Source organism: Schistocerca americana, unplaced genomic scaffold (assembly GCF_021461395.2).
Source record: "Schistocerca americana isolate TAMUIC-IGC-003095 unplaced genomic scaffold, iqSchAmer2.1 HiC_scaffold_444, whole genome shotgun sequence".
NCBI lineage: Eukaryota > Metazoa > Arthropoda > Insecta > Orthoptera > Acrididae > Schistocerca > Schistocerca americana.
The window spans coordinates 52,507-79,156 of record NW_025726175.1 but is presented as its reverse complement, the minus strand read 5'-3'; the positions used below and the strand labels follow the sequence as shown (position 1 = coordinate 79,156).

The 26,650-nt window shown below is 50.4% G+C and overlaps 28 non-coding genes across 28 annotated transcripts; 14 read left to right on the top strand and 14 right to left on the bottom strand.

The window, feature by feature from the left end:
• The first annotated feature begins 490 nt into the window (after positions 1-490).
• Positions 491-562, top strand: Trnag-ccc. The gene has a single exon. It is a non-coding gene; the product is annotated as a tRNA-Gly (tRNA).
• A 1,071-nt stretch (positions 563-1,633) lies between these two features.
• On the bottom strand, positions 1,634-1,717 carry Trnal-uaa. The gene has a single exon. It is a non-coding gene; the product is annotated as a tRNA-Leu (tRNA).
• Positions 1,718-2,400: 683 nt separating this feature from the next.
• On the top strand, positions 2,401-2,472 carry Trnag-ccc. The gene has a single exon. It is a non-coding gene; the product is annotated as a tRNA-Gly (tRNA).
• A 1,071-nt stretch (positions 2,473-3,543) lies between these two features.
• Trnal-uaa lies at positions 3,544-3,627 on the bottom strand. The gene has a single exon. It is a non-coding gene; the product is annotated as a tRNA-Leu (tRNA).
• A 683-nt stretch (positions 3,628-4,310) lies between these two features.
• Trnag-ccc lies at positions 4,311-4,382 on the top strand. Its single transcript has one exon. It is a non-coding gene; the product is annotated as a tRNA-Gly (tRNA).
• Positions 4,383-5,453: 1,071 nt separating this feature from the next.
• On the bottom strand, positions 5,454-5,537 carry Trnal-uaa. Its single transcript has one exon. It is a non-coding gene; the product is annotated as a tRNA-Leu (tRNA).
• Positions 5,538-6,220: 683 nt separating this feature from the next.
• Positions 6,221-6,292, top strand: Trnag-ccc. The gene has a single exon. It is a non-coding gene; the product is annotated as a tRNA-Gly (tRNA).
• Positions 6,293-7,363: 1,071 nt separating this feature from the next.
• Positions 7,364-7,447, bottom strand: Trnal-uaa. Its single transcript has one exon. It is a non-coding gene; the product is annotated as a tRNA-Leu (tRNA).
• Positions 7,448-8,130: 683 nt separating this feature from the next.
• On the top strand, positions 8,131-8,202 carry Trnag-ccc. Its single transcript has one exon. It is a non-coding gene; the product is annotated as a tRNA-Gly (tRNA).
• A 1,071-nt stretch (positions 8,203-9,273) lies between these two features.
• Positions 9,274-9,357, bottom strand: Trnal-uaa. Its single transcript has one exon. It is a non-coding gene; the product is annotated as a tRNA-Leu (tRNA).
• Positions 9,358-10,040: 683 nt separating this feature from the next.
• Trnag-ccc lies at positions 10,041-10,112 on the top strand. The gene has a single exon. It is a non-coding gene; the product is annotated as a tRNA-Gly (tRNA).
• Positions 10,113-11,183: 1,071 nt separating this feature from the next.
• Positions 11,184-11,267, bottom strand: Trnal-uaa. The gene has a single exon. It is a non-coding gene; the product is annotated as a tRNA-Leu (tRNA).
• Positions 11,268-11,950: 683 nt separating this feature from the next.
• Positions 11,951-12,022, top strand: Trnag-ccc. Its single transcript has one exon. It is a non-coding gene; the product is annotated as a tRNA-Gly (tRNA).
• Positions 12,023-13,093: 1,071 nt separating this feature from the next.
• On the bottom strand, positions 13,094-13,177 carry Trnal-uaa. Its single transcript has one exon. It is a non-coding gene; the product is annotated as a tRNA-Leu (tRNA).
• A 683-nt stretch (positions 13,178-13,860) lies between these two features.
• Trnag-ccc lies at positions 13,861-13,932 on the top strand. The gene has a single exon. It is a non-coding gene; the product is annotated as a tRNA-Gly (tRNA).
• Positions 13,933-15,003: 1,071 nt separating this feature from the next.
• Trnal-uaa lies at positions 15,004-15,087 on the bottom strand. Its single transcript has one exon. It is a non-coding gene; the product is annotated as a tRNA-Leu (tRNA).
• A 683-nt stretch (positions 15,088-15,770) lies between these two features.
• Trnag-ccc lies at positions 15,771-15,842 on the top strand. Its single transcript has one exon. It is a non-coding gene; the product is annotated as a tRNA-Gly (tRNA).
• Positions 15,843-16,913: 1,071 nt separating this feature from the next.
• On the bottom strand, positions 16,914-16,997 carry Trnal-uaa. Its single transcript has one exon. It is a non-coding gene; the product is annotated as a tRNA-Leu (tRNA).
• A 683-nt stretch (positions 16,998-17,680) lies between these two features.
• On the top strand, positions 17,681-17,752 carry Trnag-ccc. Its single transcript has one exon. It is a non-coding gene; the product is annotated as a tRNA-Gly (tRNA).
• A 1,071-nt stretch (positions 17,753-18,823) lies between these two features.
• Positions 18,824-18,907, bottom strand: Trnal-uaa. The gene has a single exon. It is a non-coding gene; the product is annotated as a tRNA-Leu (tRNA).
• Positions 18,908-19,590: 683 nt separating this feature from the next.
• Trnag-ccc lies at positions 19,591-19,662 on the top strand. Its single transcript has one exon. It is a non-coding gene; the product is annotated as a tRNA-Gly (tRNA).
• A 1,071-nt stretch (positions 19,663-20,733) lies between these two features.
• Trnal-uaa lies at positions 20,734-20,817 on the bottom strand. The gene has a single exon. It is a non-coding gene; the product is annotated as a tRNA-Leu (tRNA).
• A 683-nt stretch (positions 20,818-21,500) lies between these two features.
• On the top strand, positions 21,501-21,572 carry Trnag-ccc. The gene has a single exon. It is a non-coding gene; the product is annotated as a tRNA-Gly (tRNA).
• A 1,071-nt stretch (positions 21,573-22,643) lies between these two features.
• Trnal-uaa lies at positions 22,644-22,727 on the bottom strand. The gene has a single exon. It is a non-coding gene; the product is annotated as a tRNA-Leu (tRNA).
• A 683-nt stretch (positions 22,728-23,410) lies between these two features.
• Positions 23,411-23,482, top strand: Trnag-ccc. The gene has a single exon. It is a non-coding gene; the product is annotated as a tRNA-Gly (tRNA).
• Positions 23,483-24,553: 1,071 nt separating this feature from the next.
• Trnal-uaa lies at positions 24,554-24,637 on the bottom strand. Its single transcript has one exon. It is a non-coding gene; the product is annotated as a tRNA-Leu (tRNA).
• Positions 24,638-25,320: 683 nt separating this feature from the next.
• Positions 25,321-25,392, top strand: Trnag-ccc. Its single transcript has one exon. It is a non-coding gene; the product is annotated as a tRNA-Gly (tRNA).
• A 1,071-nt stretch (positions 25,393-26,463) lies between these two features.
• On the bottom strand, positions 26,464-26,547 carry Trnal-uaa. The gene has a single exon. It is a non-coding gene; the product is annotated as a tRNA-Leu (tRNA).
• Positions 26,548-26,650: the final 103 nt, after the last annotated feature.

Genomic DNA, 26,650 nt, shown 5'->3' with positions numbered 1-26,650 from the left:
TGTTTTCCGTCGCCATCTGCCTTGAGTGGAACGAGCAGAACTGTAGTTATCAATATTCACATTGACGCAGAGAAAACAAAAAACGACACAAAAGGCCGTTCCCTAGCAACGGCTCCGCTGTGCATTTCGCCCTCAGGGGAAGCTAATGATATGCTCCAGGCTAGCATCAAACTAACCAACTTAATATTGTGATACTTAGGCGCTTTCTACTTCTGGTTTGGCACACGTATGCTGAATCGTCTCTGGATCATCAGTAAGTACGTCACATTAGATATTTGTTTTATCGCCCAGCTGTAACTTAAAGGGCAGTTTTTCAACGGCTGTCAGTTCTGCTTCTAGTTACGCTACATCGCCCTAGCAGCACCAACGCACTGCGTTCAGAGGTGCTCACCTCTGGCCTGGCGTTGAGCGCCTACAGCGCCATCGCCTTCGGCCTCTGATGGCAGGAGGGTAGCCGACACATCAGGGCGTGGGTGGGACGCAGCACAACGCGGTGGTGGTGTAACGGTCAGCATGGTTGCTTCCCAAGCAGTTGATCCGGGTTCGATTCCCGGCCACCGCACAGAACGTACATTTTTCTTCTACGGGTATTCCACGTAACGAAACGCGATCTTCGAAACTGCGAACTGTCGCGGTACGAATAGTTTTCCTTCGCCCCTCGTCTCAGTCCGTGCTGCCAGGGCGCTAGTCTGCGGGTTTCGTTTCTCAGCATCGTGTGTCTCCATGTGTCGACTTGTCTCGACTTTGCTCGGCTGACGCGAAAGCTGACGCTTGGAAATGGGCATATATGTAGAGGGCAGGAGGGAGAAACGACTGGGAGAGACCAAAAATCGACAAACACACGACAGAACCTTTCATTTTATTGTGGCCACAGATTCGCCCCTTAGTGTACCGAGAGGTAAGAGTGGCGCCAGCGTGCGGGACCGCATCATTATCGCTAAGCAACAGCGAAACCGAAGGAAAAATGCAAAATGAAAGAAGCCAACAGCACATCGAGTTCCCAGCCGAGCATGCATCCAAGTACTAACCACGGCCAACGGATCTTAACGCCGGTGAACAGACGAGAACCGCTGCACTACGCGCGGTATGGCCGTTGGCGACAGTATCGCGCGACGTGTATACACCTTACTTCTTGTGAAGATCGCTTGTTATTTACCTGGCAGTGTCTCGCTGGAGGAAGCATTGTCTTTTAGGGGCGTAAAATGAAATGGCACTTGGTGCGGTCGAATACGTGGCCTTTGTGTTCACAGCACGACGCTCTAACTTACTCAGCTATCGAGCTACGCAATGTGGCACGTCTGCAGTCCAATACCCCTGCTTTCGTTCACGTTTGCTTGCCTGATGCTTGGACCCCAAAAACCACAACACAAAGGTATCGTAAATGCCGTGAGAATAACCAAGACTCAGCAAACGAAAGTATGTTCGGCTACCGGGAATCGAATACGGGCCTCGTGGCTGAAAGCCATGTCTCCTAGCAGCTTTCCATTCTTTCTGACCGCCAGACAATCAAACTTGCAAGGCAAGCACCATAGTCACTGCCGTTTCTAGTAGTATCTGTGGAACCTGTTCCCGCGTAATTTACTTGTTTTCCCGCATGTACGAAATTGGTAATTTTGAAATATTTAAAATGCATTGTCAGATGTGGGGTTCGAACCCACGCTCCCCTTAGGGAACCAGAGCTTAAATCTGGCGCCTTAGACCGCTCGGCCAATCTGACGTGTGAGCGCAAAGTCTCTACTACCGTCGTTTCTAGGAACATCTCCAGAGCCTGACGGCGAAATTAGCGTGTTTTTTTCTTGTGTGAAGGAATTACGTTGGTTTTAGAGTATTTAAAACGAGTTGTCAGATGTGAGGTTGCACCCCACCCTCCCTTTCGGGAACCACAGCTTAAACATGGTGCCTTAAACCATTGTTTTCCGTCGCCATCTGCCTTGAGTGGAACGAGCAGAACTGTAGTTATCAATATTCACATTGACGCAGAGAAAACAAAAAACGACACAAAAGGCCGTTCCCTAGCAACGGCTCCGCTGTGCATTTCGCCCTCAGGGGAAGCTAATGACATGCTCCAGGCGGGCATCAAACTAACCAACTTAATATTGTGATACTTAGGCGCTTTCTACTTCTGGTTTGGCACACGTATGCTGAATCGTCTCTGGATCATCAGTAAGTACGTCACATTAGATATTTGTTTTATCGCCCAGCTGTAACTTAAAGGGCAGTTTTTCAACGGCTGTCAGTTCTGCTTCTAGTTACGCTACATCGCCCTAGCAGCACCAACGCACTGCGTTCAGAGGTGCTCACCTCTGGCCTGGCGTTGAGCGCCTACAGCGCCATCGCCTTCGGCCTCTGATGGCAGGAGGGTAGCCGCCACATCAGGGCGTGGGTGGGACGCAGCACAACGCGGTGGTGGTGTAACGGTCAGCATGGTTGCTTCCCGAGCAGTTGATCCGGGTTCGATTCCCGGCCACCGCACAAAACGTACATTTTTCTTCTACGGGTATTCCACGTAACGAAACGCGATCTTCGAAACTGCGAACTGTCGCGGTACGAATAGTTTTCCTTCGCCCCTCGTCCCAGTCCGTGCTGCCAGGGCGCTAGTCTGCGGGTTTCGTTTCTCAGCATCGTGTGTCTCCATGTGTCGACTTGTCTCGACTTTGCTCGGCTGACGCGAAAGCTGACGCTTGGAAATGGGCATATATGTAGAGGGCAGGAGGGAGAAACGACTGGGAGAGACCAAAAATCGACAAACACACGACAGAACCTTTCATTTTATTGTGGCCACAGATTCGCCCCTTAGTGTACCGAGAGGTAAGAGTGGCGCCAGCGTGCGGGACCGCATCATTATCGCTAAGCAACAGCGAAACCGAAGGAAAAATGCAAAATGAAAGAAGCCAACAGCACATCGAGTTCCCAGCCGAGCATGCATCCAAGTACTAACCACGGCCAACGGATCTTAACGCCGGTGAACAGACGAGAACCGCTGCACTACGCGCGGTATGGCCGTTGGCGACAGTATCGCGCGACGTGTATACACCTTACTTCTTGTGAAGATCGCTTGTTATTTACCTGGCAGTGTCTCGCTGGAGGAAGCATTGTCTTTTAGGGGCGTAAAATGAAATGGCACTTGGTGCGGTCGAATACGTGGCCTTTGTGTTCACAGCACGACGCTCTAACTTACTCAGCTATCGAGCTACGCAATGTGGCACGTCTGCAGTCCAATACCCCTGCTTTCGTTCACGTTTGCTTGCCTGATGCTTGGACCCCAAAAACCACAACACAAAGGTATCGTAAATGCCGTGAGAATAACCAAGACTCAGCAAACGAAAGTATGTTCGGCTACCGGGAATCGAATACGGGCCTCGTGGCTGAAAGCCATGTCTCCTAGCAGCTTTCCATTCTTTCTGACCGCCAGATAATCAAACTTGCAAGGCAAGCACCATAGTCACTGCCGTTTCTAGTAGTATCTGTGGAACCTGTTCCCGCGTAATTTACTTGTTTTCCCGCATGTACGAAATTGGTAATTTTGAAATATTTAAAATGCATTGTCAGATGTGGGGTTCGAACCCACGCTCCCCTTAGGGAACCAGAGCTTAAATCTGGCGCCTTAGACCGCTCGGCCAATCTGACGTGTGAGCGCAAAGTCTCTACTACCGTCGTTTCTAGGAACATCTCCAGAGCCTGACGGCGAAATTAGCGTGTTTTTTTCTTGTGTGAAGGAATTACGTTGGTTTTAGAGTATTTAAAACGAGTTGTCAGATGTGAGGTTGCACCCCACCCTCCCTTTCGGGAACCACAGCTTAAACATGGTGCCTTAAACCATTGTTTTCCGTCGCCATCTGCCTTGAGTGGAACGAGCAGAACTGTAGTTATCAATATTCACATTGACGCAGAGAAAACAAAAAACGACACAAAAGGCCGTTCCCTAGCAACGGCTCCGCTGTGCATTTCGCCCTCAGGGGAAGCTAATGACATGCTCCAGGCGGGCATCAAACTAACCAACTTAATATTGTGATACTTAGGCGCTTTCTACTTCTGGTTTGGCACACGTATGCTGAATCGTCTCTGGATCATCAGTAAGTACGTCACATTAGATATTTGTTTTATCGCCCAGCTGTAACTTAAAGGGCAGTTTTTCAACGGCTGTCAGTTCTGCTTCTAGTTACGCTACATCGCCCTAGCAGCACCAACGCACTGCGTTCAGAGGTGCTCACCTCTGGCCTGGCGTTGAGCGCCTACAGCGCCATCGCCTTCGGCCTCTGATGGCAGGAGGGTAGCCGCCACATCAGGGCGTGGGTGGGACGCAGCACAACGCGGTGGTGGTGTAACGGTCAGCATGGTTGCTTCCCGAGCAGTTGATCCGGGTTCGATTCCCGGCCACCGCACAAAACGTACATTTTTCTTCTACGGGTATTCCACGTAACGAAACGCGATCTTCGAAACTGCGAACTGTCGCGGTACGAATAGTTTTCCTTCGCCCCTCGTCTCAGTCCGTGCTGCCAGGGCGCTAGTCTGCGGGTTTCGTTTCTCAGCATCGTGTGTCTCCATGTGTCGACTTGTCTCGACTTTGCTCGGCTGACGCGAAAGCTGACGCTTGGAAATGGGCATATATGTAGAGGGCAGGAGGGAGAAACGACTGGGAGAGACCAAAAATCGACAAACACACGACAGAACCTTTCATTTTATTGTGGCCACAGATTCGCCCCTTAGTGTACCGAGAGGTAAGAGTGGCGCCAGCGTGCGGGACCGCATCATTATCGCTAAGCAACAGCGAAACCGAAGGAAAAATGCAAAATGAAAGAAGCCAACAGCACATCGAGTTCCCAGCCGAGCATGCATCCAAGTACTAACCACGGCCAACGGATCTTAACGCCGGTGAACAGACGAGAACCGCTGCACTACGCGCGGTATGGCCGTTGGCGACAGTATCGCGCGACGTGTATACACCTTACTTCTTGTGAAGATCGCTTGTTATTTACCTGGCAGTGTCTCGCTGGAGGAAGCATTGTCTTTTAGGGGCGTAAAATGAAATGGCACTTGGTGCGGTCGAATACGTGGCCTTTGTGTTCACAGCACGACGCTCTAACTTACTCAGCTATCGAGCTACGCAATGTGGCACGTCTGCAGTCCAATACCCCTGCTTTCGTTCACGTTTGCTTGCCTGATGCTTGGACCCCAAAAACCACAACACAAAGGTATCGTAAATGCCGTGAGAATAACCAAGACTCAGCAAACGAAAGTATGTTCGGCTACCGGGAATCGAATACGGGCCTCGTGGCTGAAAGCCATGTCTCCTAGCAGCTTTCCATTCTTTCTGACCGCCAGACAATCAAACTTGCAAGGCAAGCACCATAGTCACTGCCGTTTCTAGTAGTATCTGTGGAACCTGTTCCCGCGTAATTTACTTGTTTTCCCGCATGTACGAAATTGGTAATTTTGAAATATTTAAAATGCATTGTCAGATGTGGGGTTCGAACCCACGCTCCCCTTAGGGAACCAGAGCTTAAATCTGGCGCCTTAGACCGCTCGGCCAATCTGACGTGTGAGCGCAAAGTCTCTACTACCGTCGTTTCTAGGAACATCTCCAGAGCCTGACGGCGAAATTAGCGTGTTTTTTTCTTGTGTGAAGGAATTACGTTGGTTTTAGAGTATTTAAAACGAGTTGTCAGATGTGAGGTTGCACCCCACCCTCCCTTTCGGGAACCACAGCTTAAACATGGTGCCTTAAACCATTGTTTTCCGTCGCCATCTGCCTTGAGTGGAACGAGCAGAACTGTAGTTATCAATATTCACATTGACGCAGAGAAAACAAAAAACGACACAAAAGGCCGTTCCCTAGCAACGGCTCCGCTGTGCATTTCGCCCTCAGGGGAAGCTAATGACATGCTCCAGGCGGGCATCAAACTAACCAACTTAATATTGTGATACTTAGGCGCTTTCTACTTCTGGTTTGGCACACGTATGCTGAATCGTCTCTGGATCATCAGTAAGTACGTCACATTAGATATTTGTTTTATCGCCCAGCTGTAACTTAAAGGGCAGTTTTTCAACGGCTGTCAGTTCTGCTTCTAGTTACGCTACATCGCCCTAGCAGCACCAACGCACTGCGTTCAGAGGTGCTCACCTCTGGCCTGGCGTTGAGCGCCTACAGCGCCATCGCCTTCGGCCTCTGATGGCAGGAGGGTAGCCGACACATCAGGGCGTGGGTGGGACGCAGCACAACGCGGTGGTGGTGTAACGGTCAGCATGGTTGCTTCCCGAGCAGTTGATCCGGGTTCGATTCCCGGCCACCGCACAAAACGTACATTTTTCTTCTACGGGTATTCCACGTAACGAAACGCGATCTTCGAAACTGCGAACTGTCGCGGTACGAATAGTTTTCCTTCGCCCCTCGTCTCAGTCCGTGCTGCCAGGGCGCTAGTCTGCGGGTTTCGTTTCTCAGCATCGTGTGTCTCCATGTGTCGACTTGTCTCGACTTTGCTCGGCTGACGCGAAAGCTGACGCTTGGAAATGGGCATATATGTAGAGGGCAGGAGGGAGAAACGACTGGGAGAGACCAAAAATCGACAAACACACGACAGAACCTTTCATTTTATTGTGGCCACAGATTCGCCCCTTAGTGTACCGAGAGGTAAGAGTGGCGCCAGCGTGCGGGACCGCATCATTATCGCTAAGCAACAGCGAAACCGAAGGAAAAATGCAAAATGAAAGAAGCCAACAGCACATCGAGTTCCCAGCCGAGCATGCATCCAAGTACTAACCACGGCCAACGGATCTTAACGCCGGTGAACAGACGAGAACCGCTGCACTACGCGCGGTATGGCCGTTGGCGACAGTATCGCGCGACGTGTATACACCTTACTTCTTGTGAAGATCGCTTGTTATTTACCTGGCAGTGTCTCGCTGGAGGAAGCATTGTCTTTTAGGGGCGTAAAATGAAATGGCACTTGGTGCGGTCGAATACGTGGCCTTTGTGTTCACAGCACGACGCTCTAACTTACTCAGCTATCGAGCTACGCAATGTGGCACGTCTGCAGTCCAATACCCCTGCTTTCGTTCACGTTTGCTTGCCTGATGCTTGGACCCCAAAAACCACAACACAAAGGTATCGTAAATGCCGTGAGAATAACCAAGACTCAGCAAACGAAAGTATGTTCGGCTACCGGGAATCGAATACGGGCCTCGTGGCTGAAAGCCATGTCTCCTAGCAGCTTTCCATTCTTTCTGACCGCCAGACAATCAAACTTGCAAGGCAAGCACCATAGTCACTGCCGTTTCTAGTAGTATCTGTGGAACCTGTTCCCGCGTAATTTACTTGTTTTCCCGCATGTACGAAATTGGTAATTTTGAAATATTTAAAATGCATTGTCAGATGTGGGGTTCGAACCCACGCTCCCCTTAGGGAACCAGAGCTTAAATCTGGCGCCTTAGACCGCTCGGCCAATCTGACGTGTGAGCGCAAAGTCTCTACTACCGTCGTTTCTAGGAACATCTCCAGAGCCTGACGGCGAAATTAGCGTGTTTTTTTCTTGTGTGAAGGAATTACGTTGGTTTTAGAGTATTTAAAACGAGTTGTCAGATGTGAGGTTGCACCCCACCCTCCCTTTCGGGAACCACAGCTTAAACATGGTGCCTTAAACCATTGTTTTCCGTCGCCATCTGCCTTGAGTGGAACGAGCAGAACTGTAGTTATCAATATTCACATTGACGCAGAGAAAACAAAAAACGACACAAAAGGCCGTTCCCTAGCAACGGCTCCGCTGTGCATTTCGCCCTCAGGGGAAGCTAATGACATGCTCCAGGCGGGCATCAAACTAACCAACTTAATATTGTGATACTTAGGCGCTTTCTACTTCTGGTTTGGCACACGTACGCTGAATCGTCTCTGGATCATCAGTAAGTACGTCACATTAGATATTTGTTTTATCGCCCAGCTGTAACTTAAAGGGCAGTTTTTCAACGGCTGTCAGTTCTGCTTCTAGTTACGCTACATCGCCCTAGCAGCACCAACGCACTGCGTTCAGAGGTGCTCACCTCTGGCCTGGCGTTGAGCGCCTACAGCGCCATCGCCTTCGGCCTCTGATGGCAGGAGGGTAGCCGCCACATCAGGGCGTGGGTGGGACGCAGCACAACGCGGTGGTGGTGTAACGGTCAGCATGGTTGCTTCCCGAGCAGTTGATCCGGGTTCGATTCCCGGCCACCGCACAAAACGTACATTTTTCTTCTACGGGTATTCCACGTAACGAAACGCGATCTTCGAAACTGCGAACTGTCGCGGTACGAATAGTTTTCCTTCGCCCCTCGTCTCAGTCCGTGCTGCCAGGGCGCTAGTCTGCGGGTTTCGTTTCTCAGCATCGTGTGTCTCCATGTGTCGACTTGTCTCGACTTTGCTCGGCTGACGCGAAAGCTGACGCTTGGAAATGGGCATATATGTAGAGGGCAGGAGGGAGAAACGACTGGGAGAGACCAAAAATCGACAAACACACGACAGAACCTTTCATTTTATTGTGGCCACAGATTCGCCCCTTAGTGTACCGAGAGGTAAGAGTGGCGCCAGCGTGCGGGACCGCATCATTATCGCTAAGCAACAGCGAAACCGAAGGAAAAATGCAAAATGAAAGAAGCCAACAGCACATCGAGTTCCCAGCCGAGCATGCATCCAAGTACTAACCACGGCCAACGGATCTTAACGCCGGTGAACAGACGAGAACCGCTGCACTACGCGCGGTATGGCCGTTGGCGACAGTATCGCGCGACGTGTATACACCTTACTTCTTGTGAAGATCGCTTGTTATTTACCTGGCAGTGTCTCGCTGGAGGAAGCATTGTCTTTTAGGGGCGTAAAATGAAATGGCACTTGGTGCGGTCGAATACGTGGCCTTTGTGTTCACAGCACGACGCTCTAACTTACTCAGCTATCGAGCTACGCAATGTGGCACGTCTGCAGTCCAATACCCCTGCTTTCGTTCACGTTTGCTTGCCTGATGCTTGGACCCCAAAAACCACAACACAAAGGTATCGTAAATGCCGTGAGAATAACCAAGACTCAGCAAACGAAAGTATGTTCGGCTACCGGGAATCGAATACGGGCCTCGTGGCTGAAAGCCATGTCTCCTAGCAGCTTTCCATTCTTTCTGACCGCCAGACAATCAAACTTGCAAGGCAAGCACCATAGTCACTGCCGTTTCTAGTAGTATCTGTGGAACCTGTTCCCGCGTAATTTACTTGTTTTCCCGCATGTACGAAATTGGTAATTTTGAAATATTTAAAATGCATTGTCAGATGTGGGGTTCGAACCCACGCTCCCCTTAGGGAACCAGAGCTTAAATCTGGCGCCTTAGACCGCTCGGCCAATCTGACGTGTGAGCGCAAAGTCTCTACTACCGTCGTTTCTAGGAACATCTCCAGAGCCTGACGGCGAAATTAGCGTGTTTTTTTCTTGTGTGAAGGAATTACGTTGGTTTTAGAGTATTTAAAACGAGTTGTCAGATGTGAGGTTGCACCCCACCCTCCCTTTCGGGAACCACAGCTTAAACATGGTGCCTTAAACCATTGTTTTCCGTCGCCATCTGCCTTGAGTGGAACGAGCAGAACTGTAGTTATCAATATTCACATTGACGCAGAGAAAACAAAAAACGACACAAAAGGCCGTTCCCTAGCAACGGCTCCGCTGTGCATTTCGCCCTCAGGGGAAGCTAATGACATGCTCCAGGCGGGCATCAAACTAACCAACTTAATATTGTGATACTTAGGCGCTTTCTACTTCTGGTTTGGCACACGTATGCTGAATCGTCTCTGGATCATCAGTAAGTACGTCACATTAGATATTTGTTTTATCGCCCAGCTGTAACTTAAAGGGCAGTTTTTCAACGGCTGTCAGTTCTGCTTCTAGTTACGCTACATCGCCCTAGCAGCACCAACGCACTGCGTTCAGAGGTGCTCACCTCTGGCCTGGCGTTGAGCGCCTACAGCGCCATCGCCTTCGGCCTCTGATGGCAGGAGGGTAGCCGACACATCAGGGCGTGGGTGGGACGCAGCACAACGCGGTGGTGGTGTAACGGTCAGCATGGTTGCTTCCCAAGCAGTTGATCCGGGTTCGATTCCCGGCCACCGCACAAAACGTACATTTTTCTTCTACGGGTATTCCACGTAACGAAACGCGATCTTCGAAACTGCGAACTGTCGCGGTACGAATAGTTTTCCTTCGCCCCTCGTCTCAGTCCGTGCTGCCAGGGCGCTAGTCTGCGGGTTTCGTTTCTCAGCATCGTGTGTCTCCATGTGTCGACTTGTCTCGACTTTGCTCGGCTGACGCGAAAGCTGACGCTTGGAAATGGGCATATATGTAGAGGGCAGGAGGGAGAAACGACTGGGAGAGACCAAAAATCGACAAACACACGACAGAACCTTTCATTTTATTGTGGCCACAGATTCGCCCCTTAGTGTACCGAGAGGTAAGAGTGGCGCCAGCGTGCGGGACCGCATCATTATCGCTAAGCAACAGCGAAACCGAAGGAAAAATGCAAAATGAAAGAAGCCAACAGCACATCGAGTTCCCAGCCGAGCATGCATCCAAGTACTAACCACGGCCAACGGATCTTAACGCCGGTGAACAGACGAGAACCGCTGCACTACGCGCGGTATGGCCGTTGGCGACAGTATCGCGCGACGTGTATACACCTTACTTCTTGTGAAGATCGCTTGTTATTTACCTGGCAGTGTCTCGCTGGAGGAAGCATTGTCTTTTAGGGGCGTAAAATGAAATGGCACTTGGTGCGGTCGAATACGTGGCCTTTGTGTTCACAGCACGACGCTCTAACTTACTCAGCTATCGAGCTACGCAATGTGGCACGTCTGCAGTCCAATACCCCTGCTTTCGTTCACGTTTGCTTGCCTGATGCTTGGACCCCAAAAACCACAACACAAAGGTATCGTAAATGCCGTGAGAATAACCAAGACTCAGCAAACGAAAGTATGTTCGGCTACCGGGAATCGAATACGGGCCTCGTGGCTGAAAGCCATGTCTCCTAGCAGCTTTCCATTCTTTCTGACCGCCAGACAATCAAACTTGCAAGGCAAGCACCATAGTCACTGCCGTTTCTAGTAGTATCTGTGGAACCTGTTCCCGCGTAATTTACTTGTTTTCCCGCATGTACGAAATTGGTAATTTTGAAATATTTAAAATGCATTGTCAGATGTGGGGTTCGAACCCACGCTCCCCTTAGGGAACCAGAGCTTAAATCTGGCGCCTTAGACCGCTCGGCCAATCTGACGTGTGAGCGCAAAGTCTCTACTACCGTCGTTTCTAGGAACATCTCCAGAGCCTGACGGCGAAATTAGCGTGTTTTTTTCTTGTGTGAAGGAATTACGTTGGTTTTAGAGTATTTAAAACGAGTTGTCAGATGTGAGGTTGCACCCCACCCTCCCTTTCGGGAACCACAGCTTAAACATGGTGCCTTAAACCATTGTTTTCCGTCGCCATCTGCCTTGAGTGGAACGAGCAGAACTGTAGTTATCAATATTCACATTGACGCAGAGAAAACAAAAAACGACACAAAAGGCCGTTCCCTAGCAACGGCTCCGCTGTGCATTTCGCCCTCAGGGGAAGCTAATGACATGCTCCAGGCGGGCATCAAACTAACCAACTTAATATTGTGATACTTAGGCGCTTTCTACTTCTGGTTTGGCACACGTATGCTGAATCGTCTCTGGATCATCAGTAAGTACGTCACATTAGATATTTGTTTTATCACCCAGCTGTAACTTAAAGGGCAGTTTTTCAACGGCTGTCAGTTCTGCTTCTAGTTACGCTACATCGCCCTAGCAGCACCAACGCACTGCGTTCAGAGGTGCTCACCTCTGGCCTGGCGTTGAGCGCCTACAGCGCCATCGCCTTCGGCCTCTGATGGCAGGAGGGTAGCCGCCACATCAGGGCGTGGGTGGGACGCAGCACAACGCGGTGGTGGTGTAACGGTCAGCATGGTTGCTTCCCGAGCAGTTGATCCGGGTTCGATTCCCGGCCACCGCACAAAACGTACATTTTTCTTCTACGGGTATTCCACGTAACGAAACGCGATCTTCGAAACTGCGAACTGTCGCGGTACGAATAGTTTTCCTTCGCCCCTCGTCTCAGTCCGTGCTGCCAGGGCGCTAGTCTGCGGGTTTCGTTTCTCAGCATCGTGTGTCTCCATGTGTCGACTTGTCTCGACTTTGCTCGGCTGACGCGAAAGCTGACGCTTGGAAATGGGCATATATGTAGAGGGCAGGAGGGAGAAACGACTGGGAGAGACCAAAAATCGACAAACACACGACAGAACCTTTCATTTTATTGTGGCCACAGATTCGCCCCTTAGTGTACCGAGAGGTAAGAGTGGCGCCAGCGTGCGGGACCGCATCATTATCGCTAAGCAACAGCGAAACCGAAGGAAAAATGCAAAATGAAAGAAGCCAACAGCACATCGAGTTCCCAGCCGAGCATGCATCCAAGTACTAACCACGGCCAACGGATCTTAACGCCGGTGAACAGACGAGAACCGCTGCACTACGCGCGGTATGGCCGTTGGCGACAGTATCGCGCGACGTGTATACACCTTACTTCTTGTGAAGATCGCTTGTTATTTACCTGGCAGTGTCTCGCTGGAGGAAGCATTGTCTTTTAGGGGCGTAAAATGAAATGGCACTTGGTGCGGTCGAATACGTGGCCTTTGTGTTCACAGCACGACGCTCTAACTTACTCAGCTATCGAGCTACGCAATGTGGCACGTCTGCAGTCCAATACCCCTGCTTTCGTTCACGTTTGCTTGCCTGATGCTTGGACCCCAAAAACCACAACACAAAGGTATCGTAAATGCCGTGAGAATAACCAAGACTCAGCAAACGAAAGTATGTTCGGCTACCGGGAATCGAATACGGGCCTCGTGGCTGAAAGCCATGTCTCCTAGCAGCTTTCCATTCTTTCTGACCGCCAGACAATCAAACTTGCAAGGCAAGCACCATAGTCACTGCCGTTTCTAGTAGTATCTGTGGAACCTGTTCCCGCGTAATTTACTTGTTTTCCCGCATGTACGAAATTGGTAATTTTGAAATATTTAAAATGCATTGTCAGATGTGGGGTTCGAACCCACGCTCCCCTTAGGGAACCAGAGCTTAAATCTGGCGCCTTAGACCGCTCGGCCAATCTGACGTGTGAGCGCAAAGTCTCTACTACCGTCGTTTCTAGGAACATCTCCAGAGCCTGACGGCGAAATTAGCGTGTTTTTTTCTTGTGTGAAGGAATTACGTTGGTTTTAGAGTATTTAAAACGAGTTGTCAGATGTGAGGTTGCACCCCACCCTCCCTTTCGGGAACCACAGCTTAAACATGGTGCCTTAAACCATTGTTTTCCGTCGCCATCTGCCTTGAGTGGAACGAGCAGAACTGTAGTTATCAATATTCACATTGACGCAGAGAAAACAAAAAACGACACAAAAGGCCGTTCCCTAGCAACGGCTCCGCTGTGCATTTCGCCCTCAGGGGAAGCTAATGACATGCTCCAGGCGGGCATCAAACTAACCAACTTAATATTGTGATACTTAGGCGCTTTCTACTTCTGGTTTGGCACACGTATGCTGAATCGTCTATGGATCATCAGTAAGTACGTCACATTAGATATTTGTTTTATCGCCCAGCTGTAACTTAAAGGGCAGTTTTTCAACGGCTGTCAGTTCTGCTTCTAGTTACGCTACATCGCCCTAGCAGCACCAACGCACTGCGTTCAGAGGTGCTCACCTCTGGCCTGGCGTTGAGCGCCTACAGCGCCATCGCCTTCGGCCTCTGATGGCAGGAGGGTAGCCGACACATCAGGGCGTGGGTGGGACGCAGCACAACGCGGTGGTGGTGTAACGGTCAGCATGGTTGCTTCCCAAGCAGTTGATCCGTGTTCGATTCCCGGCCACCGCACAAAACGTACATTTTTCTTCTACGGGTATTCCACGTAACGAAACGCGATCTTCGAAACTGCGAACTGTCGCGGTACGAATAGTTTTCCTTCGCCCCTCGTCTCAGTCCGTGCTGCCAGGGCGCTAGTCTGCGGGTTTCGTTTCTCAGCATCGTGTGTCTCCATGTGTCGACTTGTCTCGACTTTGCTCGGCTGACGCGAAAGCTGACGCTTGGAAATGGGCATATATGTAGAGGGCAGGAGGGAGAAACGACTGGGAGAGACCAAAAATCGACAAACACACGACAGAACCTTTCATTTTATTGTGGCCACAGATTCGCCCCTTAGTGTACCGAGAGGTAAGAGTGGCGCCAGCGTGCGGGACCGCATCATTATCGCTAAGCAACAGCGAAACCGAAGGAAAAATGCAAAATGAAAGAAGCCAACAGCACATCGAGTTCCCAGCCGAGCATGCATCCAAGTACTAACCACGGCCAACGGATCTTAACGCCGGTGAACAGACGAGAACCGCTGCACTACGCGCGGTATGGCCGTTGGCGACAGTATCGCGCGACGTGTATACACCTTACTTCTTGTGAAGATCGCTTGTTATTTACCTGGCAGTGTCTCGCTGGAGGAAGCATTGTCTTTTAGGGGCGTAAAATGAAATGGCACTTGGTGCGGTCGAATACGTGGCCTTTGTGTTCACAGCACGACGCTCTAACTTACTCAGCTATCGAGCTACGCAATGTGGCACGTCTGCAGTCCAATACCCCTGCTTTCGTTCACGTTTGCTTGCCTGATGCTTGGACCCCAAAAACCACAACACAAAGGTATCGTAAATGCCGTGAGAATAACCAAGACTCAGCAAACGAAAGTATGTTCGGCTACCGGGAATCGAATACGGGCCTCGTGGCTGAAAGCCATGTCTCCTAGCAGCTTTCCATTCTTTCTGACCGCCAGACAATCAAACTTGCAAGGCAAGCACCATAGTCACTGCCGTTTCTAGTAGTATCTGTGGAACCTGTTCCCGCGTAATTTACTTGTTTTCCCGCATGTACGAAATTGGTAATTTTGAAATATTTAAAATGCATTGTCAGATGTGGGGTTCGAACCCACGCTCCCCTTAGGGAACCAGAGCTTAAATCTGGCGCCTTAGACCGCTCGGCCAATCTGACGTGTGAGCGCAAAGTCTCTACTACCGTCGTTTCTAGGAACATCTCCAGAGCCTGACGGCGAAATTAGCGTGTTTTTTTCTTGTGTGAAGGAATTACGTTGGTTTTAGAGTATTTAAAACGAGTTGTCAGATGTGAGGTTGCACCCCACCCTCCCTTTCGGGAACCACAGCTTAAACATGGTGCCTTAAACCATTGTTTTCCGTCGCCATCTGCCTTGAGTGGAACGAGCAGAACTGTAGTTATCAATATTCACATTGACGCAGAGAAAACAAAAAACGACACAAAAGGCCGTTCCCTAGCAACGGCTCCGCTGTGCATTTCGCCCTCAGGGGAAGCTAATGACATGCTCCAGGCGGGCATCAAACTAACCAACTTAATATTGTGATACTTAGGCGCTTTCTACTTCTGGTTTGGCACACGTATGCTGAATCGTCTCTGGATCATCAGTAAGTACGTCACATTAGATATTTGTTTTATCACCCAGCTGTAACTTAAAGGGCAGTTTTTCAACGGCTGTCAGTTCTGCTTCTAGTTACGCTACATCGCCCTAGCAGCACCAACGCACTGCGTTCAGAGGTGCTCACCTCTGGCCTGGCGTTGAGCGCCTACAGCGCCATCGCCTTCGGCCTCTGATGGCAGGAGGGTAGCCGCCACATCAGGGCGTGGGTGGGACGCAGCACAACGCGGTGGTGGTGTAACGGTCAGCATGGTTGCTTCCCGAGCAGTTGATCCGGGTTCGATTCCCGGCCACCGCACAAAACGTACATTTTTCTTCTACGGGTATTCCACGTAACGAAACGCGATCTTCGAAACTGCGAACTGTCGCGGTACGAATAGTTTTCCTTCGCCCCTCGTCTCAGTCCGTGCTGCCAGGGCGCTAGTCTGCGGGTTTCGTTTCTCAGCATCGTGTGTCTCCATGTGTCGACTTGTCTCGACTTTGCTCGGCTGACGCGAAAGCTGACGCTTGGAAATGGGCATATATGTAGAGGGCAGGAGGGAGAAACGACTGGGAGAGACCAAAAATCGACAAACACACGACAGAACCTTTCATTTTATTGTGGCCACAGATTCGCCCCTTAGTGTACCGAGAGGTAAGAGTGGCGCCAGCGTGCGGGACCGCATCATTATCGCTAAGCAACAGCGAAACCGAAGGAAAAATGCAAAATGAAAGAAGCCAACAGCACATCGAGTTCCCAGCCGAGCATGCATCCAAGTACTAACCACGGACAACGGATCTTAACGCCGGTGAACAGACGAGAACCGCTGCACTACGCGCGGTATGGCCGTTGGCGACAGTATCGCGCGACGTGTATACACCTTACTTCTTGTGAAGATCGCTTGTTATTTACCTGGCAGTGTCTCGCTGGAGGAAGCATTGTCTTTTAGGGGCGTAAAATGAAATGGCACTTGGTGCGGTCGAATACGTGGCCTTTGTGTTCACAGCACGACGCTCTAACTTACTCAGCTATCGAGCTACGCAATGTGGCACGTCTGCAGTCCAATACCCCTGCTTTCGTTCACGTTTGCTTGCCTGATGCTTGGACCCCAAAAACCACAACACAAAGGTATCGTAAATGCCGTGAGAATAACCAAGACTCAGCAAACGAAAGTATGTTCGGCTACCGGGAATCGAATACGGGCCTCGTGGCTGAAAGCCATGTCTCCTAGCAGCTTTCCATTCTTTCTGACCGCCAGACAATCAAACTTGCAAGGCAAGCACCATAGTCACTGCCGTTTCTAGTAGTATCTGTGGAACCTGTTCCCGCGTAATTTACTTGTTTTCCCGCATGTACGAAATTGGTAATTTTGAAATATTTAAAATGCATTGTCAGATGTGGGGTTCGAACCCACGCTCCCCTTAGGGAACCAGAGCTTAAATCTGGCGCCTTAGACCGCTCGGCCAATCTGACGTGTGAGCGCAAAGTCTCTACTACCGTCGTTTCTAGGAACATCTCCAGAGCCTGACGGCGAAATTAGCGTGTTTTTTTCTTGTGTGAAGGAATTACGTTGGTTTTAGAGTATTTAAAACGAGTTGTCAGATGTGAGGTTGCACCCCACCCTCCCTTTCGGGAACCACAGCTTAAACATGGTGCCTTAAACCATTGTTTTCCGTCGCCATCTGCCTTGAGTGGAACGAGCAGAACTGTAGTTATCAATATTCACATTGACGCAGAGAAAACAAAAAACGACACAAAAGGCCGTTCCCTAGCAACGGCTCCGCTGTGCATTTCGCCCTCAGGGGAAGCTAATGACATGCTCCAGGCGGGCATCAAACTAACCAACTTAATATTGTGATACTTAGGCGCTTTCTACTTCTGGTTTGGCACACGTATGCTGAATCGTCTCTGGATCATCAGTAAGTACGTCACATTAGATATTTGTTTTATCACCCAGCTGTAACTTAAAGGGCAGTTTTTCAACGGCTGTCAGTTCTGCTTCTAGTTACGCTACATCGCCCTAGCAGCACCAACGCACTGCGTTCAGAGGTGCTCACCTCTGGCCTGGCGTTGAGCGCCTACAGCGCCATCGCCTTCGGCCTCTGATGGCAGGAGGGTAGCCGCCACATCAGGGCGTGGGTGGGACGCAGCACAACGCGGTGGTGGTGTAACGGTCAGCATGGTTGCGTCCCGAGCAGTTGATCCGGGTTCGATTCCCGGCCACCGCACAAAACGTACATTTTTCTTCTACGGGTATTCCACGTAACGAAACGCGATCTTCGAAACTGCGAACTGTCGCGGTACGAATAGTTTTCCTTCGCCCCTCGTCTCAGTCCGTGCTGCCAGGGCGCTAGTCTGCGGGTTTCGTTTCTCAGCATCGTGTGTCTCCATGTGTCGACTTGTCTCGACTTTGCTCGGCTGACGCGAAAGCTGACGCTTGGAAATGGGCATATATGTAGAGGGCAGGAGGGAGAAACGACTGGGAGAGACCAAAAATCGACAAACACACGACAGAACCTTTCATTTTATTGTGGCCACAGATTCGCCCCTTAGTGTACCGAGAGGTAAGAGTGGCGCCAGCGTGCGGGACCGCATCATTATCGCTAAGCAACAGCGAAACCGAAGGAAAAATGCAAAATGAAAGAAGCCAACAGCACATCGAGTTCCCAGCCGAGCATGCATCCAAGTACTAACCACGGACAACGGATCTTAACGCCGGTGAACAGACGAGAACCGCTGCACTACGCGCGGTATGGCCGTTGGCGACAGTATCGCGCGACGTGTATACACCTTACTTCTTGTGAAGATCGCTTGTTATTTACCTGGCAGTGTCTCGCTGGAGGAAGCATTGTCTTTTAGGGGCGTAAAATGAAATGGCACTTGGTGCGGTCGAATACGTGGCCTTTGTGTTCACAGCACGACGCTCTAACTTACTCAGCTATCGAGCTACGCAATGTGGCACGTCTGCAGTCCAATACCCCTGCTTTCGTTCACGTTTGCTTGCCTGATGCTTGGACCCCAAAAACCACAACACAAAGGTATCGTAAATGCCGTGAGAATAACCAAGACTCAGCAAACGAAAGTATGTTCGGCTACCGGGAATCGAATACGGGCCTCGTGGCTGAAAGCCATGTCTCCTAGCAGCTTTCCATTCTTTCTGACCGCCAGACAATCAAACTTGCAAGGCAAGCACCATAGTCACTGCCGTTTCTAGTAGTATCTGTGGAACCTGTTCCCGCGTAATTTACTTGTTTTCCCGCATGTACGAAATTGGTAATTTTGAAATATTTAAAATGCATTGTCAGATGTGGGGTTCGAACCCACGCTCCCCTTAGGGAACCAGAGCTTAAATCTGGCGCCTTAGACCGCTCGGCCAATCTGACGTGTGAGCGCAAAGTCTCTACTACCGTCGTTTCTAGGAACATCTCCAGAGCCTGACGGCGAAATTAGCGTGTTTTTTTCTTGTGTGAAGGAATTACGTTGGTTTTAGAGTATTTAAAACGAGTTGTCAGATGTGAGGTTGCACCCCACCCTCCCTTTCGGGAACCACAGCTTAAACATGGTGCCTTAAACCATTGTTTTCCGTCGCCATCTGCCTTGAGTGGAACGAGCAGAACTGTAGTTATCAATATTCACATTGACGCAGAGAAAACAAAAAACGACACAAAAGGCCGTTCCCTAGCAACGGCTCCGCTGTGCATTTCGCCCTCAGGGGAAGCTAATGACATGCTCCAGGCGGGCATCAAACTAACCAACTTAATATTGTGATACTTAGGCGCTTTCTACTTCTGGTTTGGCACACGTATGCTGAATCGTCTCTGGATCATCAGTAAGTACGTCACATTAGATATTTGTTTTATCGCCCAGCTGTAACTTAAAGGGCAGTTTTTCAACGGCTGTCAGTTCTGCTTCTAGTTACGCTACATCGCCCTAGCAGCACCAACGCACTGCGTTCAGAGGTGCTCACCTCTGGCCTGGCGTTGAGCGCCTACAGCGCCATCGCCTTCGGCCTCTGATGGCAGGAGGGTAGCCGCCACATCAGGGCGTGGGTGGGACGCAGCACAACGCGGTGGTGGTGTAACGGTCAGCATGGTTGCTTCCCGAGCAGTTGATCCGGGTTCGATTCCCGGCCACCGCACAAAACGTACATTTTTCTTCTACGGGTATTCCACGTAACGAAACGCGATCTTCGAAACTGCGAACTGTCGCGGTACGAATAGTTTTCCTTCGCCCCTCGTCTCAGTCCGTGCTGCCAGGGCGCTAGTCTGCGGGTTTCGTTTCTCAGCATCGTGTGTCTCCATGTGTCGACTTGTCTCGACTTTGCTCGGCTGACGCGAAAGCTGACGCTTGGAAATGGGCATATATGTAGAGGGCAGGAGGGAGAAACGACTGGGAGAGACCAAAAATCGACAAACACACGACAGAACCTTTCATTTTATTGTGGCCACAGATTCGCCCCTTAGTGTACCGAGAGGTAAGAGTGGCGCCAGCGTGCGGGACCGCATCATTATCGCTAAGCAACAGCGAAACCGAAGGAAAAATGCAAAATGAAAGAAGCCAACAGCACATCGAGTTCCCAGCCGAGCATGCATCCAAGTACTAACCACGGCCAACGGATCTTAACGCCGGTGAACAGACGAGAACCGCTGCACTACGCGCGGTATGGCCGTTGGCGACAGTATCGCGCGACGTGTATACACCTTACTTCTTGTGAAGATCGCTTGTTATTTACCTGGCAGTGTCTCGCTGGAGGAAGCATTGTCTTTTAGGGGCGTAAAATGAAATGGCACTTGGTGCGGTCGAATACGTGGCCTTTGTGTTCACAGCACGACGCTCTAACTTACTCAGCTATCGAGCTACGCAATGTGGCACGTCTGCAGTCCAATACCCCTGCTTTCGTTCACGTTTGCTTGCCTGATGCTTGGACCCCAAAAACCACAACACAAAGGTATCGTAAATGCCGTGAGAATAACCAAGACTCAGCAAACGAAAGTATGTTCGGCTACCGGGAATCGAATACGGGCCTCGTGGCTGAAAGCCATGTCTCCTAGCAGCTTTCCATTCTTTCTGACCGCCAGACAATCAAACTTGCAAGGCAAGCACCATAGTCACTGCCGTTTCTAGTAGTATCTGTGGAACCTGTTCCCGCGTAATTTACTTGTTTTCCCGCATGTACGAAATTGGTAATTTTGAAATATTTAAAATGCATTGTCAGATGTGGGGTTCGAACCCACGCTCCCCTTAGGGAACCAGAGCTTAAATCTGGCGGCTTAGACCGCTCGGCCAATCTGACGTGTGAGCGCAAAGTCTCTACTACCGTCGTTTCTAGGAACATCTCCAGAGCCTGACGGCGAAATTAGCGTGTTTTTTTCTTGTGTGAAGGAATTACGTTGGTTTTAGAGTATTTAAAACGAGTTGTCAGATGTGAGGTTGCACCCCACCCTCCCTTTCGGGAACCACAGCTTAAACATGGTGCCTTAAACCATTGTTTTCCGTCGCCATCTGCCTTGAGTGGAACGAGCAGAACTGTAGTTATCAATATTCACATTGACGCAGAGAAAACAAAAAACGACACAAAAGGCCGTTCCCTAGCAACGGCTCCGCTGTGCATTTCGCCCTCAGGGGAAGCTAATGACATGCTCCAGGCGGGCATCAAACTAACCAACTTAATATTGTGATACTTAGGCGCTTTCTACTTCTGGTTTGGCACACGTATGCTGAATCGTCTCTGGATCATCAGTAAGTACGTCACATTAGATATTTGTTTTATCGCCCAGCTGTAACTTAAAGGGCAGTTTTTCAACGGCTGTCAGTTCTGCTTCTAGTTACGCTACATCGCCCTAGCAGCACCAACGCACTGCGTTCAGAGGTGCTCACCTCTGGCCTGGCGTTGAGCGCCTACAGCGCCATCGCCTTCGGCCTCTGATGGCAGGAGGGTAGCCGACACATCAGGGCGTGGGTGGGACGCAGCACAACGCGGTGGTGGTGTAACGGTCAGCATGGTTGCTTCCCAAGCAGTTGATCCGGGTTCGATTCCCGGCCACCGCACAAAACGTACATTTTTCTTCTACGGGTATTCCACGTAACGAAACGCGATCTTCGAAACTGCGAACTGTCGCGGTACGAATAGTTTTCCTTCGCCCCTCGTCTCAGTCCGTGCTGCCAGGGCGCTAGTCTGCGGGTTTCGTTTCTCAGCATCGTGTGTCTCCATGTGTCGACTTGTCTCGACTTTGCTCGGCTGACGCGAAAGCTGACGCTTGGAAATGGGCATATATGTAGAGGGCAGGAGGGAGAAACGACTGGGAGAGACCAAAAATCGACAAACACACGACAGAACCTTTCATTTTATTGTGGCCACAGATTCGCCCCTTAGTGTACCGAGAGGTAAGAGTGGCGCCAGCGTGCGGGACCGCATCATTATCGCTAAGCAACAGCGAAACCGAAGGAAAAATGCAAAATGAAAGAAGCCAACAGCACATCGAGTTCCCAGCCGAGCATGCATCCAAGTACTAACCACGGCCAACGGATCTTAACGCCGGTGAACAGACGAGAACCGCTGCACTACGCGCGGTATGGCCGTTGGCGACAGTATCGCGCGACGTGTATACACCTTACTTCTTGTGAAGATCGCTTGTTATTTACCTGGCAGTGTCTCGCTGGAGGAAGCATTGTCTTTTAGGGGCGTAAAATGAAATGGCACTTGGTGCGGTCGAATACGTGGCCTTTGTGTTCACAGCACGACGCTCTAACTTACTCAGCTATCGAGCTACGCAATGTGGCACGTCTGCAGTCCAATACCCCTGCTTTCGTTCACGTTTGCTTGCCTGATGCTTGGACCCCAAAAACCACAACACAAAGGTATCGTAAATGCCGTGAGAATAACCAAGACTCAGCAAACGAAAGTATGTTCGGCTACCGGGAATCGAATACGGGCCTCGTGGCTGAAAGCCATGTCTCCTAGCAGCTTTCCATTCTTTCTGACCGCCAGACAATCAAACTTGCAAGGCAAGCACCATAGTCACTGCCGTTTCTAGTAGTATCTGTGGAACCTGTTCCCGCGTAATTTACTTGTTTTCCCGCATGTACGAAATTGGTAATTTTGAAATATTTAAAATGCATTGTCAGATGTGGGGTTCGAACCCACGCTCCCCTTAGGGAACCAGAGCTTAAATCTGGCGGCTTAGACCGCTCGGCCAATCTGACGTGTGAGCGCAAAGTCTCTACTACCGTCGTTTCTAGGAACATCTCCAGAGCCTGACGGCGAAATTAGCGTGTTTTTTTCTTGTGTGAAGGAATTACGTTGGTTTTAGAGTATTTAAAACGAGTTGTCAGATGTGAGGTTGCACCCCACCCTCCCTTTCGGGAACCACAGCTTAAACATGGTGCCTTAAACCATTGTTTTCCGTCGCCATCTGCCTTGAGTGGAACGAGCAGAACTGTAGTTATCAATATTCACATTGACGCAGAGAAAACAAAAAACGACACAAAAGGCCGTTCCCTAGCAACGGCTCCGCTGTGCATTTCGCCCTCAGGGGAAGCTAATGACATGCTCCAGGCGGGCATCAAACTAACCAACTTAATATTGTGATACTTAGGCGCTTTCTACTTCTGGTTTGGCACACGTATGCTGAATCGTCTCTGGATCATCAGTAAGTACGTCACATTAGATATTTGTTTTATCGCCCAGCTGTAACTTAAAGGGCAGTTTTTCAACGGCTGTCAGTTCTGCTTCTAGTTACGCTACATCGCCCTAGCAGCACCAACGCACTGCGTTCAGAGGTGCTCACCTCTGGCCTGGCGTTGAGCGCCTACAGCGCCATCGCCTTCGGCCTCTGATGGCAGGAGGGTAGCCGACACATCAGGGCGTGGGTGGGACGCAGCACAACGCGGTGGTGGTGTAACGGTCAGCATGGTTGCTTCCCAAGCAGTTGATCCGGGTTCGATTCCCGGCCACCGCACAAAACGTACATTTTTCTTCTACGGGTATTCCACGTAACGAAACGCGATCTTCGAAACTGCGAACTGTCGCGGTACGAATAGTTTTCCTTCGCCCCTCGTCTCAGTCCGTGCTGCCAGGGCGCTAGTCTGCGGGTTTCGTTTCTCAGCATCGTGTGTCTCCATGTGTCGACTTGTCTCGACTTTGCTCGGCTGACGCGAAAGCTGACGCTTGGAAATGGGCATATATGTAGAGGGCAGGAGGGAGAAACGACTGGGAGAGACCAAAAATCGACAAACACACGACAGAACCTTTCATTTTATTGTGGCCACAGATTCGCCCCTTAGTGTACCGAGAGGTAAGAGTGGCGCCAGCGTGCGGGACCGCATCATTATCGCTAAGCAACAGCGAAACCGAAGGAAAAATGCAAAATGAAAGAAGCCAACAGCACATCGAGTTCCCAGCCGAGCATGCATCCAAGTACTAACCACGGCCAACGGATCTTAACGCCGGTGAACAGACGAGAACCGCTGCACTACGCGCGGTATGGCCGTTGGCGACAGTATCGCGCGACGTGTATACACCTTACTTCTTGTGAAGATCGCTTGTTATTTACCTGGCAGTGTCTCGCTGGAGGAAGCATTGTCTTTTAGGGGCGTAAAATGAAATGGCACTTGGTGCGGTCGAATACGTGGCCTTTGTGTTCACAGCACGACGCTCTAACTTACTCAGCTATCGAGCTACGCAATGTGGCACGTCTGCAGTCCAATACCCCTGCTTTCGTTCACGTTTGCTTGCCTGATGCTTGGACCCCAAAAACCACAACACAAAGGTATCGTAAATGCCGTGAGAATAACCAAGACTCAGCAAACGAAAGTATGTTCGGCTACCGGGAATCGAATACGGGCCTCGTGGCTGAAAGCCATGTCTCCTAGCAGCTTTCCATTCTTTCTGACCGCCAGACAATCAAACTTGCAAGGCAAGCACCATAGTCACTGCCGTTTCTAGTAGTATCTGTGGAACCTGTTCCCGCGTAATTTACTTGTTTTCCCGCATGTACGAAATTGGTAATTTTGAAATATTTAAAATGCATTGTCAGATGTGGGGTTCGAACCCACGCTCCCCTTAGGGAACCAGAGCTTAAATCTGGCGCCTTAGACCGCTCGGCCAATCTGACGTGTGAGCGCAAAGTCTCTACTACCGTCGTTTCTAGGAACATCTCCAGAGCCTGACGGCGAAATTAGCGTGTTTTTTTCTTGTGTGAAGGAATTACGTTGGTTTTAGAGTATTTAAAACGAGTTGTCAGATGTGAGGTTGCACCCCACCCTCCCTTTCGGGAACCACAGCTTAAACATGGTGCCTTAAACCATTGTTTTCCGTCGCCATCTGCCTTGAGTGGAACGAGCAGAACTGTAGTTATCAATATTCACATTGACGCAGAGAAAACAAAAAACGACACAAAAGGCCGTTCCCTAGCAACGGCTCCGCTGTGCATTTCGCCCTCAGGGGAAGCTAATGACATGCTCCAGGCGGGCATCAAACTAACCAACTTAATATTGTGATACTTAGGCGCTTTCTACTTCTGGTTTGGCACACGTATGCTGAATCGTCTCTGGATCATCAGTAAGTACGTCACATTAGATATTTGTTTTATCGCCCAGCTGTAACTTAAAGGGCAGTTTTTCAACGGCTGTCAGTTCTGCTTCTAGTTACGCTACATCGCCCTAGCAGCACCAACGCACTGCGTTCAGAGGTGCTCACCTCTGGCCTGGCGTTGAGCGCCTACAGCGCCATCGCCTTCGGCCTCTGATGGCAGGAGGGTAGCCGCCACATCAGGGCGTGGGTGGGACGCAGCACAACGCGGTGGTGGTGTAACGGTCAGCATGGTTGCTTCCCGAGCAGTTGATCCGGGTTCGATTCCCGGCCACCGCACAAAACGTACATTTTTCTTCTACGGGTATTCCACGTAACGAAACGCGATCTTCGAAACTGCGAACTGTCGCGGTACGAATAGTTTTCCTTCGCCCCTCGTCTCAGTCCGTGCTGCCAGGGCGCTAGTCTGCGGGTTTCGTTTCTCAGCATCGTGTGTCTCCATGTGTCGACTTGTCTCGACTTTGCTCGGCTGACGCGAAAGCTGACGCTTGGAAATGGGCATATATGTAGAGGGCAGGAGGGAGAAACGACTGGGAGAGACCAAAAATCGACAAACACACGACAGAACCTTTCATTTTATTGTGGCCACAGATTCGCCCCTTAGTGTACCGAGAGGTAAGAGTGGCGCCAGCGTGCGGGACCGCATCATTATCGCTAAGCAACAGCGAAACCGAAGGAAAAATGCAAAATGAAAGAAGCCAACAGCACATCGAGTTCCCAGCCGAGCATGCATCCAAGTACTAACCACGGCCAACGGATCTTAACGCCGGTGAACAGACGAGAACCGCTGCACTACGCGCGGTATGGCCGTTGGCGACAGTATCGCGCGACGTGTATACACCTTACTTCTTGTGAAGATCGCTTGTTATTTACCTGGCAGTGTCTCGCTGGAGGAAGCATTGTCTTTTAGGGGCGTAAAATGAAATGGCACTTGGTGCGGTCGAATACGTGGCCTTTGTGTTCACAGCACGACGCTCTAACTTACTCAGCTATCGAGCTACGCAATGTGGCACGTCTGCAGTCCAATACCCCTGCTTTCGTTCACGTTTGCTTGCCTGATGCTTGGACCCCAAAAACCACAACACAAAGGTATCGTAAATGCCGTGAGAATAACCAAGACTCAGCAAACGAAAGTATGTTCGGCTACCGGGAATCGAATACGGGCCTCGTGGCTGAAAGCCATGTCTCCTAGCAGCTTTCCATTCTTTCTGACCGCCAGACAATCAAACTTGCAAGGCAAGCACCATAGTCACTGCCGTTTCTAGTAGTATCTGTGGAACCTGTTCCCGCGTAATTTACTTGTTTTCCCGCATGTACGAAATTGGTAATTTTGAAATATTTAAAATGCATTGTCAGATGTGGGGTTCGAACCCACGCTCCCCTTAGGGAACCAGAGCTTAAATCTGGCGCCTTAGACCGCTCGGCCAATCTGACGTGTGAGCGCAGAGTCTCTACTACCGTCGTTTCTAGGAACATCTCCAGAGCCTGACGGCGAAATTAGCGTGTTTTTTTCTTGTGTGAAGGAATTACGTTGGTT